Here is a 13,182-nt window from a genome sequence, read left to right on the forward strand (position 1 = left end):
ATTAAATAATATTATTATTATTAAAAGCAGTCTATAGATTCAACACAATCCCAATCAAAATTCCAACAAACTTCTTTACAGAGTTAGAAAATTTTCATATGGAATTCAAGAGCCACTGCAAAGCTAAAACAATGTTTAACGACAAGAACAAAGTAGAAGGACTCACACTTTCTGATTCTAAAACATATTATATGGCTATAATAATCAAAACAGTCTGATACTTGTATAAGAATAGACATACTCCAAGGGAATGTAAATGAGAGTCCAGAAATAAACCCATACATCTATGGTCAACTGATTGTTTTCAAGAGAACTAAGCCCAATCAATGGAGAAAGAGGAGTCTTTTCAATAATTCCTAAACCAAATTCATTGCCCTGGAGTCAATTTCAAATAATAGCGACCACTCCTGGGGTTTCCGAGGCAATATCTCCACAGAAGTAGACTGTCCAATATTCCTTCCAAGGAGTGGCTGCTGGTTAGCAGTCAAATGCCTTAGGCACTACAGGGAAAATTGGATTTCCAGATGCAAAAAAATGAAACAGGATTCATATCTCACATCATGCACAAAACAAATCCAAAATGAATTAAAGATCCAAATGTGAAAACTAAAACCAAACATTCTTAGAAAAAACGCAGGGACAATGCTGTTAGGCCTAGTTTATAACAATGGATTATCTAATACAAAACAGAAATACAAGCAGGAAAAGACAAAATAAAAAAAATGAAATATCATAAAAAATTTAAAATTTTATTCATCAAAAGACTTTATTTAAATATATATATATATATATATATATATACGAAAACACAAGTTACCAACTGAAAGAATATCTTTGGAAACCATATATCTAGTGAGAATCTACTAACATATCTAGAATATATATATAAGTTCCACAACTTAAAGAAAAAAAAACAATTCAATCATAAAATGGGCAAAGGACATAAATAGACATTTCACCAAATAAAACATTTAAATGACCACCAAACACATGAAAAGAAGCTCAATGTCATTGGCCATCAGAGAGATACAAATCAAAACTACAACGTGATGCCATTTCACTCCTACTAGAATGGCTAAGAAAAAGAAAAGTAACAAATGTTGGAAAGGATATAGGAAAATTGGAATCCTTATTCATTCTAGAGGGAATGAAAAATGGTACATAATGTGAAAAACTGTCAGTTCTGCAAAAAAACTAAAAATAGCACTACCATATGATCCAACAATTCCATTCCTAAGTATATACTCAACAGATTTTAAAGCAAAGATTCATGCAATTACTAGTACAACAATGTTCATTGCAGCACTATTCTCAACAGCCACAATGTGGAAACAACCTAAATGCCCATTAAGGTATGAATAAGTAAATAAAATGTAGTACTTAGAATGGAATATTATTCAGCCAGTAGGAGAAACAAAGTCCTGATACATGCTATATATAATATGGATAGAGCTTGGAGACATTATGCTAAGGAAAATAAGCCAATCACAAAAAAACAAATATTACATGACCTCACTTATATAAAAAAGACAAGAAAAGGCAAATGTATAGAGACCACAGTTTATTAGTGGTTGCCAGGGACAAAAGGGAGGGGGAAAAAAGGGGTTATTGCTTATCTAGTACTGAATTTCAGTTTATGGTGACCAAAAAATTGCATTGACTAATGGTAAGGTTACACACTAGATCAATTTAAGTGCTGTCAACAAGTTGTACAACTATAAAAAGTTGAATTGGCAAATGTTGTGCAATAGGTATACTTACAATAATGACAAAAAAGTAAAAAGTAGCTACTACTTATGTATAACCAAAAACCTCATGGGATTTGGTTCCTTGATTTGAAAGGTTTAGGGTCATGCTTTCAGGGATATCCCAGTTAATTGGCCTAGTAATGTGTTTAGTGCTTCTGTTTTACCTCATAGTTCATTGAGTAATGTCTGGGATCTTAAAAGCTTGCAAGTAGCCATGTAGAACACAACAATTGTTTTCTATTCACCTGGAGCAACAGGAGAAGAAAGAAAGTCAGGAATAGAAGAAGGATATGGTATGGGTAGCTAATTGTCTCCATGAACAACTGCCTCTCTTACCATGAGACCAGAAGAACAGATTTCAAATTCTTGTGGGCTCTAGACTTTCTGGAGCCATGAAGTTGGTATGAACTCCTGAAACTATTGCCGTGAGATAATTTTAAACTTTGAGCCAAAAATATCCCCTGAAGTCTTAAAAACAAACAGTAGTTTGTTGTTGTTGTTGTTGTTATGTGCTGTCGAGTCAGACCCGACTCATAGCGACCCCTCCTTGGGTTTCCAAGGCAGTATCACTACAGAAGTAGATTGCCCCATCTTTCTTCAGAGGAGTGGCTGGTGGGTTTGAACTGTCAGCTTTCTGGTTAGCAGTCAAGTGCCCTAGGCACTAAGCTACCAGAGCTTGTCTGTCTTGAGCATTGTGCTCGTTTAAGATATATCTGTAGGGGATCAAATTGATAACAGCAACTCAGAAGATTACATATGAAACTTAGAGGGCAGTGAGTTTATGTTAATGAGGAAAGTTGAGAGAATGGTTGCATAATTCGAAGAATGTAATTAACGTCACTGAATTGTATGTGTTGAAATTGTTGAATTTCTTCTATGTTTCTGCTGTGAATTCTGTGCATATTCTCAAAAACAACAAAAATAAAATAAATTATTTTAAAAAGAACAATATTATTGTAATCAAGTTAAATATTATGTAATGGAATTTTGTTATCTCAGGCATCCAATTGTAAGTGCCACAGTATTTTCTTAGCAAATGTTTTTCTGTAAAACTTTTTTTTTGGCAAAATGGGGATAGAATTTGCATAGAGTATTTAGGTAATGAACTGTGGATATATTAGGATGAAGTATTTTTATAGGACTTTCAAAAGCCCAATCATAAGAATGTGAAGATGGACAATACAGTCTTATCTCCCTTTAGCCAGAGAGTGCTGGCAATGCAATTTGTACAAAGTTATGTGAGCTTCTTAAGTTACTCAGTTGTTTCTCTTTAGATAAATTATTCAGGTTAATTAGTTGATTTGCTTTCAATCTGCCATTGATAATGAGTGAGTGAAGTATGTCAAACAAAAATTCAAAATAAGACCTACTGGTGAATGAACCCCCACACAAACTGATACATTTCCTAAAGGGAACCATCTGAATCAACAAAAAGAATATGGCCCCAAATAGGTAATGACTTAATATATCTAGTGGACATTGAGGTGTGAAAGTGAACTGCTTTTATCTAAGTTCAAATGTATACTGCATGAAAGTTGTGATTCAGTGTTGTCTGTACCCTACTTCTCATTAGCACTCCAGCTGTGCAAAAGCTTGTTAAACCCTTGGATTCCATTAACAGGAATACTTTGAGTGACTTCAGAATCCCTTAAAGGTCCTGTGTAAAGATTTCAGAGCAGTATGGGATAAATGACATATAAACTCTTTTGCATAAGTCTTATAGAAAAGTCTCCTTTGAAACTATATCAGTACTTGGAAAAACTTTGAAATGCAAATGTCATGTATCTCTCATTTCAGTAGCTAATTTGGGAGAAAAACTATCCTAGAGTGCTTGCTTCGGCAGCACATATACTAAAATTGGAACTATGCAGAGAAGATTAGCATGGCCCCTGCACAAGACTGACATGGAAATTCATGAAGCATTCATATTTTCAGCCCTTCAGACAGAGAACCAAGAACAACAAACAACATCCAATGATTAACACGCATGATGACATAACCCAGAAACCAACCCAGTTATAGAAGTATCCAAAGTAAAATAAGCTTACAGGACTATAGAAAGGGAATCAGAGACATCAATTGGTAAATGAGGACAACTACAAACCAAAAAGAGGGAAAAAATAGTGTAGTTACAGAACTTCTAAATGGTAAGGATGTCAAGACAATTGTGAGATAGAGCAGAATGTTTTAATATTTGGTAAGAAAATAATAGATCACAGGATAACCTCAAAGAAAAATAAAAACCTTCACATCAAAATGAAAAAGAAAACAAGTACAAATATTTGACAAATAATAAAACATTAATTTATTGTTGAAAATAATAAAGCAATAAAAGAGATGATGACATGATTCATAAACAAAATGAGCTCAACACAGAAAATTATATGGAACAAAGAAATCAGCAATATCACACGCACAAAAAAAAAAAAAACTTAACAAAATGACATCAATAAATTCATACTTGTCAATTATTACACTGAATGTGAATGAATTAAATGGATAAGGAAACATGACTTATCAATATACTATCTACAAGAGACTCACCTCTGACACAAAGACAAAAATAGACTGAAAATCAAAGACTGGAAAAAGATCTATCTAGCAAATGGTGACCAAAAAAAACAGGAGTGGCAATATTAATCTTTCTGATAAAATTGACTTTAAGAAAAAAAAAACACCATAAGAGACAAGGAAGGACATTATATAATGATTAAATGATCAAATGAACAAGAGAACACAACTATAACAAATATATATGCACCCAATGAAAGAACCCCAAAATGTACAAATCAGACTTTGACAGAATTGAAAAGACAAATAGATGACTCCACAGTAATAGTAGGAGACTTTAATATACCATATTTAATAAAAGACGGAACAATTGGAAAGAAACTCAACAAAGATGCAAAAGAACTAAATAATACAATCAACCAATTTGACCTTATACAAATTTACAGAGCACTCCACCCAACAACAGCACAATATACATTCTTTTCCAGCACACATGAAACATTTTCCAGGATAGACCATATGTTAGGCCACAAAGCAAGCCTCAATAAATTAAAAAACATTGAAATACTACAAAGCATCTTCTCAGATCACAATGCCATAAAATTAGAAATCAACACTAGGAACACCAATGGAAAAAGAGCAAATGCATGGAAATGGAATAACACTCTCTTTTAAAAAAGACTGGATCATAGAAGAAATAAAAAATTAAATTAAAATTTCCTTGAATGAAGTGAGAATGAAAACACAACATACCAACATCTTTGGGACACAGTAAAAGCAGTGATCAGAGGACAATTTATATAGCAAGACATGCACACATCAAAAAAAGAAGAAAGAGCCAACATCAACACCTTAACTCCAACAGTTAGAAAAAAAGCAGCAAAAAAAGCCTACAGTCACCAGAAGAAAAGAAATGATAAAGATTCTAGCAGAAATAAATGAAACCGAAAATAGAAAGATAATAGAAAAAATCAACAAGACTGGAAGTTGGTTTTTTGAAAAGATTAATAAAATCAACAAACCACTGACAAAATTAACAAAAGAAAAGGAGAAGATGCAACTAACATGAATAGGAAATGAAAAGGGTGACATCACAACAGAACCAAAAACAACAACAAAATAATAATATCAGAATACTATGAAGAACTGTACTCGAACAAATTTGGAAACCTAGAAGAAATAGACAGATTTCTAGAAACACAGTACTTACCTAAACTAACACAAACTGAGCTAAAAGACTTGAACAGACCCACAACAAAAGAAGAAATTGAGCACATCATAAAAAATAAATAAAAATTACCAACAACAATAAAAAGTCCTGGCTCAGATGGTTTCACTGGAGAATTCTACCAAACATTCAGAGATCTGTCATCAATCCTACTCAAACTATTTCAGAACATAGAAAAGGATGGAATCCTCCTAAATTCATTTTATGAAGCAAGCATAACCTTGATACCAAAACCAGGCAAAGGCACCAGTAGAAAGGAAAACTATAGACGTGTATCTCTCATGAATATAGATGAAAAAATCTGCCAATAGACTCCAATGACGTGTCAAAAAAATAATACATCATGACCAAGTGGGATTCATACCAGGTGTGCAAGGATGGTTCAACATTAGAAAAACAATCAACAGCATCCATCACAAAAGTAAAATAAAGGAAAAGAATCACATGAGCATATCAATAGATGCAGAAAAGTCATTTGATAAAAATCAAACTTCCATTCCTAATAAAAACTCTCAGAAATATAAGAATAGAAGGGAAATTCCTCAACATAATAAAGGGTATATATGAAAAACAAATAGCCAACATTATTCTCAATGGAGACAGACTGAAACCATTCCCCTTGCAAAAAGCAGAAAGACAAGGATGCCCTCTATCTCCAGTGCTATTCAACATTGTCTTGGAAGTCCTAGCCAGGCCAATAAGGCAAGACAGGGAAATCAAAGGCATCCAAATTGGTAAGGAAGAAGTAAAACTATCCCTGTTTGCTGATGATATGATCCTATACATAGAAAACCCAAGAGACTCAGCAAGAAAACTATGGGAACTTATTGAAAGATTTAGCATAGTTGCAGAATACAAGATCAGCGTACAAAACCAGCAAAGAGGTCTCTGAAAAGAAAATAAAGAAATCAATACCATTTACAATAGCTACCAAAAAGATAAGATATTTAGGAATAAACCTTATCAGGAACACAAAAGACCTATTAAAAGAAAACTACAAAACATTACTTCAAGAAACTATAAGAATTCTAAATAAATGGAAGAACATGCAATGCTCATGGATAGGAAGACTGAACATTGAGAAACTCTCAATACTATCCAAAGCAATATATATGTTCAATGCAATCCCAATGCAGAATCCATCAACATTCTTTAAAGATACGGAAAAAACAATCAATGATTTTATATGGAAAGGAAAGAGACCTCAGATAAGCAAAGCACTACTGAAGAAGAAGAACAAAGTGTGAGGTCTCACACTCCCAGATCTCAAAACCTACTGTACAACCACAGTAGTCAAAACAGCCTATTATTGGTACAATGACAGACACATAGACTAGTGAAACAGAATTGAGAACCCAGAAAAAGATCCATCCACCTATGGTCAGCTGATTTTTGACAAAGGGCCAAAATCCATTAAATGGGGAAGAGATAGTCTCGTTTACAAATGGTGCTGGAAAGGCAGGATATCCATTTGTAGAAAAATGAAACAAGATCCATACCTCACACCATACACAAAAACTAACTCCATATGGATCAAAAACTTAAATGTGAAACCTAAAACTATAAAGTTCATCAAAGAAAAAAATAGGGGCAAACTTAAAAACAAAAATCAAACTCACTGCCTTTGAGTGGATTTGATTCATAGCGACCCCTCCTTGGGTTTCCAAGGCAGTATCTCTATGGAAGTACATTGCCCAATCTTCTTTCCAACGGTTGGCTGGTGGGTTTGAACCTCCAGCCTTATGGTTAGCAGTCAAATGCCCTATGTACTATATCACCAGAGCTCCTTAATTTACGGGCCCTAATTTATGGCATTACATGGTTTAAAATCAAGAAGGGAGTGTGTCAGGGTTGTATTCTTTCTCCACACTTATTCAATCTATATGCTGAGCAAATAATCCGAGAAGCTGGACTATATGAAGAAAAACGTGGTATCAGGATTGGAGGAAGAATCATTAACAACCTGAGATATGCAGACGATACAACTCTGCTTGCTGAAAGTGAGGATGACTTAAGGCACCTACTGATGAAGGTTGAAGAATACAGTCTGCAGTATGGATTACATCTCAACATAAAGAAAACAAAAATCCTCACAACTGGACCAATGAGCAGCATCACAATCAATGGAGAGAAGATTGAGGTTGTCAAGGAATTCACATTGCTTGGTTCTACAATCGATGCCAACGGAAGCAGCAGTCAGGACATTAGACGTCGTGTAACATTGGGAAAGTCAACTGCGAAGGAACTGTTTCAAGTGCTGAGGAGCAAGGATATCTCCTTGAGGACTAAGGTGCGCCTGACACAAGCCATGATATTTCCAATCACCTTGTATGCATGTGAGAGCTGGACAATGAATAGGGAAGACCGAAGAAGAGTTGATGCTTTTGAGTTGTGGTGCTGGCGAAGAATGCTGAAAGTACCGTGGACTGCTAAAAGAACTAACAGATCTGTCCTGGAGGAAGTGCAGCCAGAATGCTCCTTGGAAGCAAGAATGGCCAGACTTCGTCTCACCTATTTTGGTCATGTTGTAAGAAGGGACCATTCCCTGGAGAAGGATGTCATGCTTGGTAGGGTGGAGGGTCGACGAAAGAGGGGGAGGCCTTCAACGAGATGGATTGATACAGTGGCTGCGATGATGGGCTCGAGTATAGCAGGGATTGTGGGGCTGGTGCGGGATCGGGCAGTGTTTCGTTCTGCTGTGCATGGGGTCGCTATGAGTCGGAAACGACTCGATGGCACTTAACAACAACAACAACAATTTATGGCATTAATAGACTATCAAGCATAAACCAAGATGCACAAACAGCAGGAGATAAAGTAGATGATTGGGATGTTCTAAAAATTAAATTCTTACGTGCATCAAAAGACTTCCTCAAAAAAGTATAAAGAGAACCTACAGAAAAATATTCAGCAATGACATATCAGACAAAGGACTTATCTTTTAAATTATAGAAAACTTCACCACCTCAACATCAAAAAGACAAACAATCCAATTAAAAAATGGGCAGAAGATATGAACAGACAGTTAACCAAAGAAGATATTTAGGCAGACAACAAACACATGAAGAAATGTTTGTGACCATTAGCCATTAGAGGGATGCAAATCAAAACAAACATGAGATAAGGTCTCACCCCAGCATGAATAGCAAAGTTCAACAAGACAGAAAATAACAAATGCTGGCGAGGATGTGGAGAGATTGGGACTCTCACACACACTGCTAGTGGGACTGTAAAATGATACAACCACTGTGGAAATCAGTATAGCGATTCTTTAAAAGGTTGGAAATAGAAATACCATATGATCCAGGATTCCATTTCTACATACAGACCCTAAAGAAGTGAGAGGCAGGACATAAACAGATATATGCACACCCATATTCATGGTGGCACTATTCATAATAGCAAAAAGATGGAAACAAACCTACATGCCCATCAACGAGAGATAACCAAATTGTGATACAAACACACAATGGACTACTATGCAACCCTAAGGAATAATGTAGAATCTGCAAAACACCACATAATGTGGATGAGCTCAGAGGAGGACATTATGCTGAGTGAAGTAAGTCAGTCACAAAAGGACAAATATTTTTTTTAGTACACTATTGTAAATAGTCAAGGAAAGGTTTATAAATGGGAGGAAACTCTTTGTTGGTTACCAGGGATGGGAGGGGAGAGGAAGGGAAATTCCTAGATAGGTCGGAAAAAAAATTATATACACACACACACATATGCACACCAAAGTTTATTTAGTTGTTACCAGGTGTAGGAGGGAGTGGAAAAGGGAAAGTTTTTGTTTACGGCTCGTTGAGTTCATGCTAATGGTGGTGGAATATTTTGGAAAAGGATAGCAACAATGGTGGCACAGCAAGAAGAATGTAATCAATGTGCCTGAGCTGTAAATGTGGAAGTTGTTATGTTGGCAGATGTTTTGTTATATGTGTTTTCATCACAATAATTAAAAAAAAAAAAAAAAAAAAGCTATCCTAGATGGAGTTGGCTCATTTATTCACTCTAATGAGAGTGGTTGAGATGTTATTTTTTAAAATATCTTATCTGGCTAAATCAGCCCCAGAAATGAGGGTGTCACCCATGTTGAGTTAGCTGTAAGATTATAATTCCCTACATCATGCATTGTTATTTCACAGGTTTTATCTTATTCAACTTGGCAAATATCTTTGGAGGCTCTTTTTTGCAAGCACTGAGAATACAAAGTTGAATATTCAGGCTAATGAAGAAGACTATTACAGAAACACATGTTACAAGCTCTAGAAACATAAATGAAGGAATAATTAATTCTCCTTGGTGACCAGAGATTAATAGAGAGGAACTGAAATTTGAACTGAGAGCTTAGAGGGATGAAATGGAAATGCCTGCAAGGCCATTCTGAAGTGAACAGTACAAAGTAGAGCTAGATCATGGAGAGCTTGGCCCATGAGCAGAATAGATGGACTAATGCTGGATGGTCTCTTCGTATAACCATAAAATAGCAGTAAATACTATGTTGGTGTTCTTGTTAGGTGCTGTGAAGTTGGCTCCAACTCAAAGCTATCCTGTGTGCAACATAATAAAACACTGCCTGGTACTGCAAGGATTATAGTGGTGAGGAGGAAATAAAAGCTTTAAAGATGCCTATTATATAATTGTTGAGCTGGAAGTGACATTGTTGATCCTCATGCATGATTCTCACTTTCACTGTGTCCCAAAAAGTTAGTAGAAAAGCTGAAGTTAAAAAGATGGTCTTCTAAGGACACATTCCATTTACCATGCTGTTTCCTTAATTAAAGATTCTCTGGAACATTTGTTGTCACGTAATAGGTTTAGAAATGCAAAAAAAAAAATCTCTAAATTTTAACCATTTGCCCCATGGAACTGGTCTGAAAATTTGGTTACTATTACAAGCCAAAAAGCATTTGTGATGATAAACCAGGTATAATAATATTTCCTTTATGTGAAAATCTATTATTGAATATTCCCAACTGTCTTAGTTCTCTAGTGCTGCTACAACAGAAATCCCACAAGTGTATAGCTATAACAAACAGAAATTTATTCTTTTACAGTTTAGGAGGTTGTTGTTGTTGTTGTTGCTATTTGCCGTTGAGTCAGGCCCGACTCATAGCGGCCCCTCCTTGGGTTTCTGAGGCAGTATCACTACAGAAGTAGGATTGCCCAACCTTCCTTCCGAGGAGTGGCTGGTGGTTTAGGAGGTTAGGAGTCCGAATTCAGAGTGCTGGCTCTAGGGGAAATCTCCAATAACTAACTTTAAGTGCAAGGCACAGCTCTTCTGAGACTTTCCCATTTATTCATAGTATTAATTAGGCACAATAATGAAAACTTTTTAAGAAAAAATATTAATTACCATTCTTCTAGTAGATTTTAGAGAGATTTCCATTTAAAACACCTATTTAAAAAAAAATCCTGGAGAAATTCACTTAAGTGTAATAATTTATTTCCTGATAAATTTAGATTATATTAATATCTCATATGTATATCTTTATTAATGAGCTTAAACACGTATTGTTGTTGTTGTTGTTATGTGCCGTCGAGATGGACCCAACTCATAGCGACCCTTCCTTGGGTTTCCAAGACAGTATCCCTACAGAAGTAGATTGCCCCTTCTTCCTTCTGAGGAGTGGCTGGTGGGTTTGAACAGCCAGCCTTCTGGTTAGCAGTCAAGTGCTTTAGGCACTATGCTACCAAAGCTCCTTAAACATGTATAGCCAATTGTTATCCTAACATAAGCAATGACGGGTTAGATGGTTGCCATGTATTGCATTGTGTCCTCAAAAATATGTGTCAACTTGCCCAGGCCATCATTCTCAGTGATTTGGCAGTTATGTAATGATGTAATCATGCCCCATGATGTGATCTGATGAGATTAGACAATCAGTTGTAAAAGGATTAGGCTGAGATGCAACACCTTTACTCAGGTCACAGCCCTGATCTGATGTAAGGGGAGCTTCCATGGTGTGTACCATACATCACCTTTTGTCTTACAAGAGAAAAAGGGAGAGAAGTGAGCAGAGTGGGGATCTGACTACCACCAAGAAAGAAGAGCCAGAAGTGGAGTGCATCTTTTGGACTTAGGGTCCCTGTGCTGAGAACCTCCTATACCTAGTGAAAGTTGTATCAAACAAGATCTGACAAGACACATGGAGATTTCCAAGGGATACCAGGTCTACAGATGCTGAAAGGAGACAAAGACCTTCTCCAAGAGTTGACAAAGAGAGAAAGCCTTCCCCTAGAGTTGGCACCCTGAATTTGGCCTTCTAGCCTCCTAAACTGTGAGAGAGTAAATTTCTGTTAAGCAACCTCCTTGTGGTATTTCTATTATTGCAGCACTAAGTATCCAAGACAGTGGTGTCAATCATCATTTAACCAATGTTGAAATTAAAAGGGTTTAGTCACTGGTCTTCCAAGATGAACCAATGAGTAAATCTAAAAGTGGTTGGTGTTTAGATCTATTCAAGGAGAATGTGAAGAAGTCTTTGACTCTTAGGATGCACCTTGGGCTATCAAATTGCACATTGACAATGACAGATGTGCCTTCAAGGTGTGGTTTATAGTGATAGTCAAGTCTGGGACAAGTACCTACATCTTCTGACTCCCACACAGTCTTCTTTCCATGAAGTGTGACCCTCCTGGCTGACTCTGCAAAGGATCTAGACTGGAGTGAAACAGAAAGCTGTGAGTTTTCCAAGACATAAAGCAATGGCTCTAAAACTGATTTTATGGGTATAGTAATATTCCCAGAGAATACTTCTCTTTGTCTTTCCCTCTTTCTGTAATTGGCATATATTTTAAATGCCATCCAACCAACTTGTTCAAAAGATCTGTAACAATAAATACTACCCTATCTACCAGTTCTTCGTTCATTTTGTGCCCATGGCAGGCCTAACCAAGAAGAAGGACACAGATAAATAAATAACAGATATTCCATACAGGTTTGATAACCTAACTGCTTCTCCATAACCTCTATGATTTAAAGTGATCTATTTTGGTTGCAAACGTGTCATTTTATCAAAGGTTCTTTACAAAGCAGATGACTTTAAAAGACAGTTTTGCATTTTTTAGGTTCAGAAACTAGATTTGTCTGGACTTCAAACTTCAAAAGTCAGCTGTCCAGTCTGGCCATTTCTCCATCCATGTCCAAATTCTGAAATCAGTGTAGGAGTGGTTGTAGCGTGACAACAACTGCACAGGTGGCAAACAGAGGGAACTTGCAATTCCTTTTAACTTCCCAAGAAGTAACTCTTTTCTTTTGTTTAACCATCACTTCTCTCTTCTTCAGGACCAGTAACGGCTCACTAGGTCCCTGGGTGGTGCAAATAGTTTGCACTTTACTACTAACTTAAGAGGCTGACAGTTCAAACCACCCAGCAGCACTGTGAAAGAAAGCCCTGGATTTATAATATTCCATAAATATTATAACCATAAAAAAAACTATGGGAGCACTTCTACTCTGACATGCCTGGAGTCACCATGAGTTAGAATCAACTCAACAGCAACAGATTTGGTTTTGGTTAACAGCCCACTTATTAAGACCACTTAATACTTTCTTTCTTTCTTTCTTTTGTGATTTGGGTGAAGATTTACAGAGAAAATTCACTTTCCATACAGCAGTTCACATATACTTTGTCTCATGACATTGACCACAGTTTACCACAATGCAACAGCTCCCCTACCACTTCCTCC

General features: G+C 36.2%; 1 protein-coding gene and 1 non-coding gene across 2 annotated transcripts in view; both read left to right on the plus strand.

The window, feature by feature from the left end:
- PCSK2 (proprotein convertase subtilisin/kexin type 2) overlaps positions 1 to 13,182 on the plus strand; it is a 495,543-nt gene that overhangs the window by 143,729 nt on the left and 338,632 nt on the right. The gene's annotated exons all lie outside the window — the stretch shown is intronic.
- Positions 3,576 to 3,682, plus strand: LOC122151508. Its single transcript, XR_006164183.1, has one exon. It is a non-coding gene; the product is annotated as a U6 spliceosomal RNA (small nuclear RNA).

This window comes from Orycteropus afer, unplaced genomic scaffold (genome assembly GCF_000298275.1).
Source record: "Orycteropus afer afer isolate SDZICR_OR568_19922 unplaced genomic scaffold, OryAfe1.0 scaffold00500, whole genome shotgun sequence".
Taxonomy (NCBI): Eukaryota; Metazoa; Chordata; class Mammalia; order Tubulidentata; family Orycteropodidae; genus Orycteropus; species Orycteropus afer.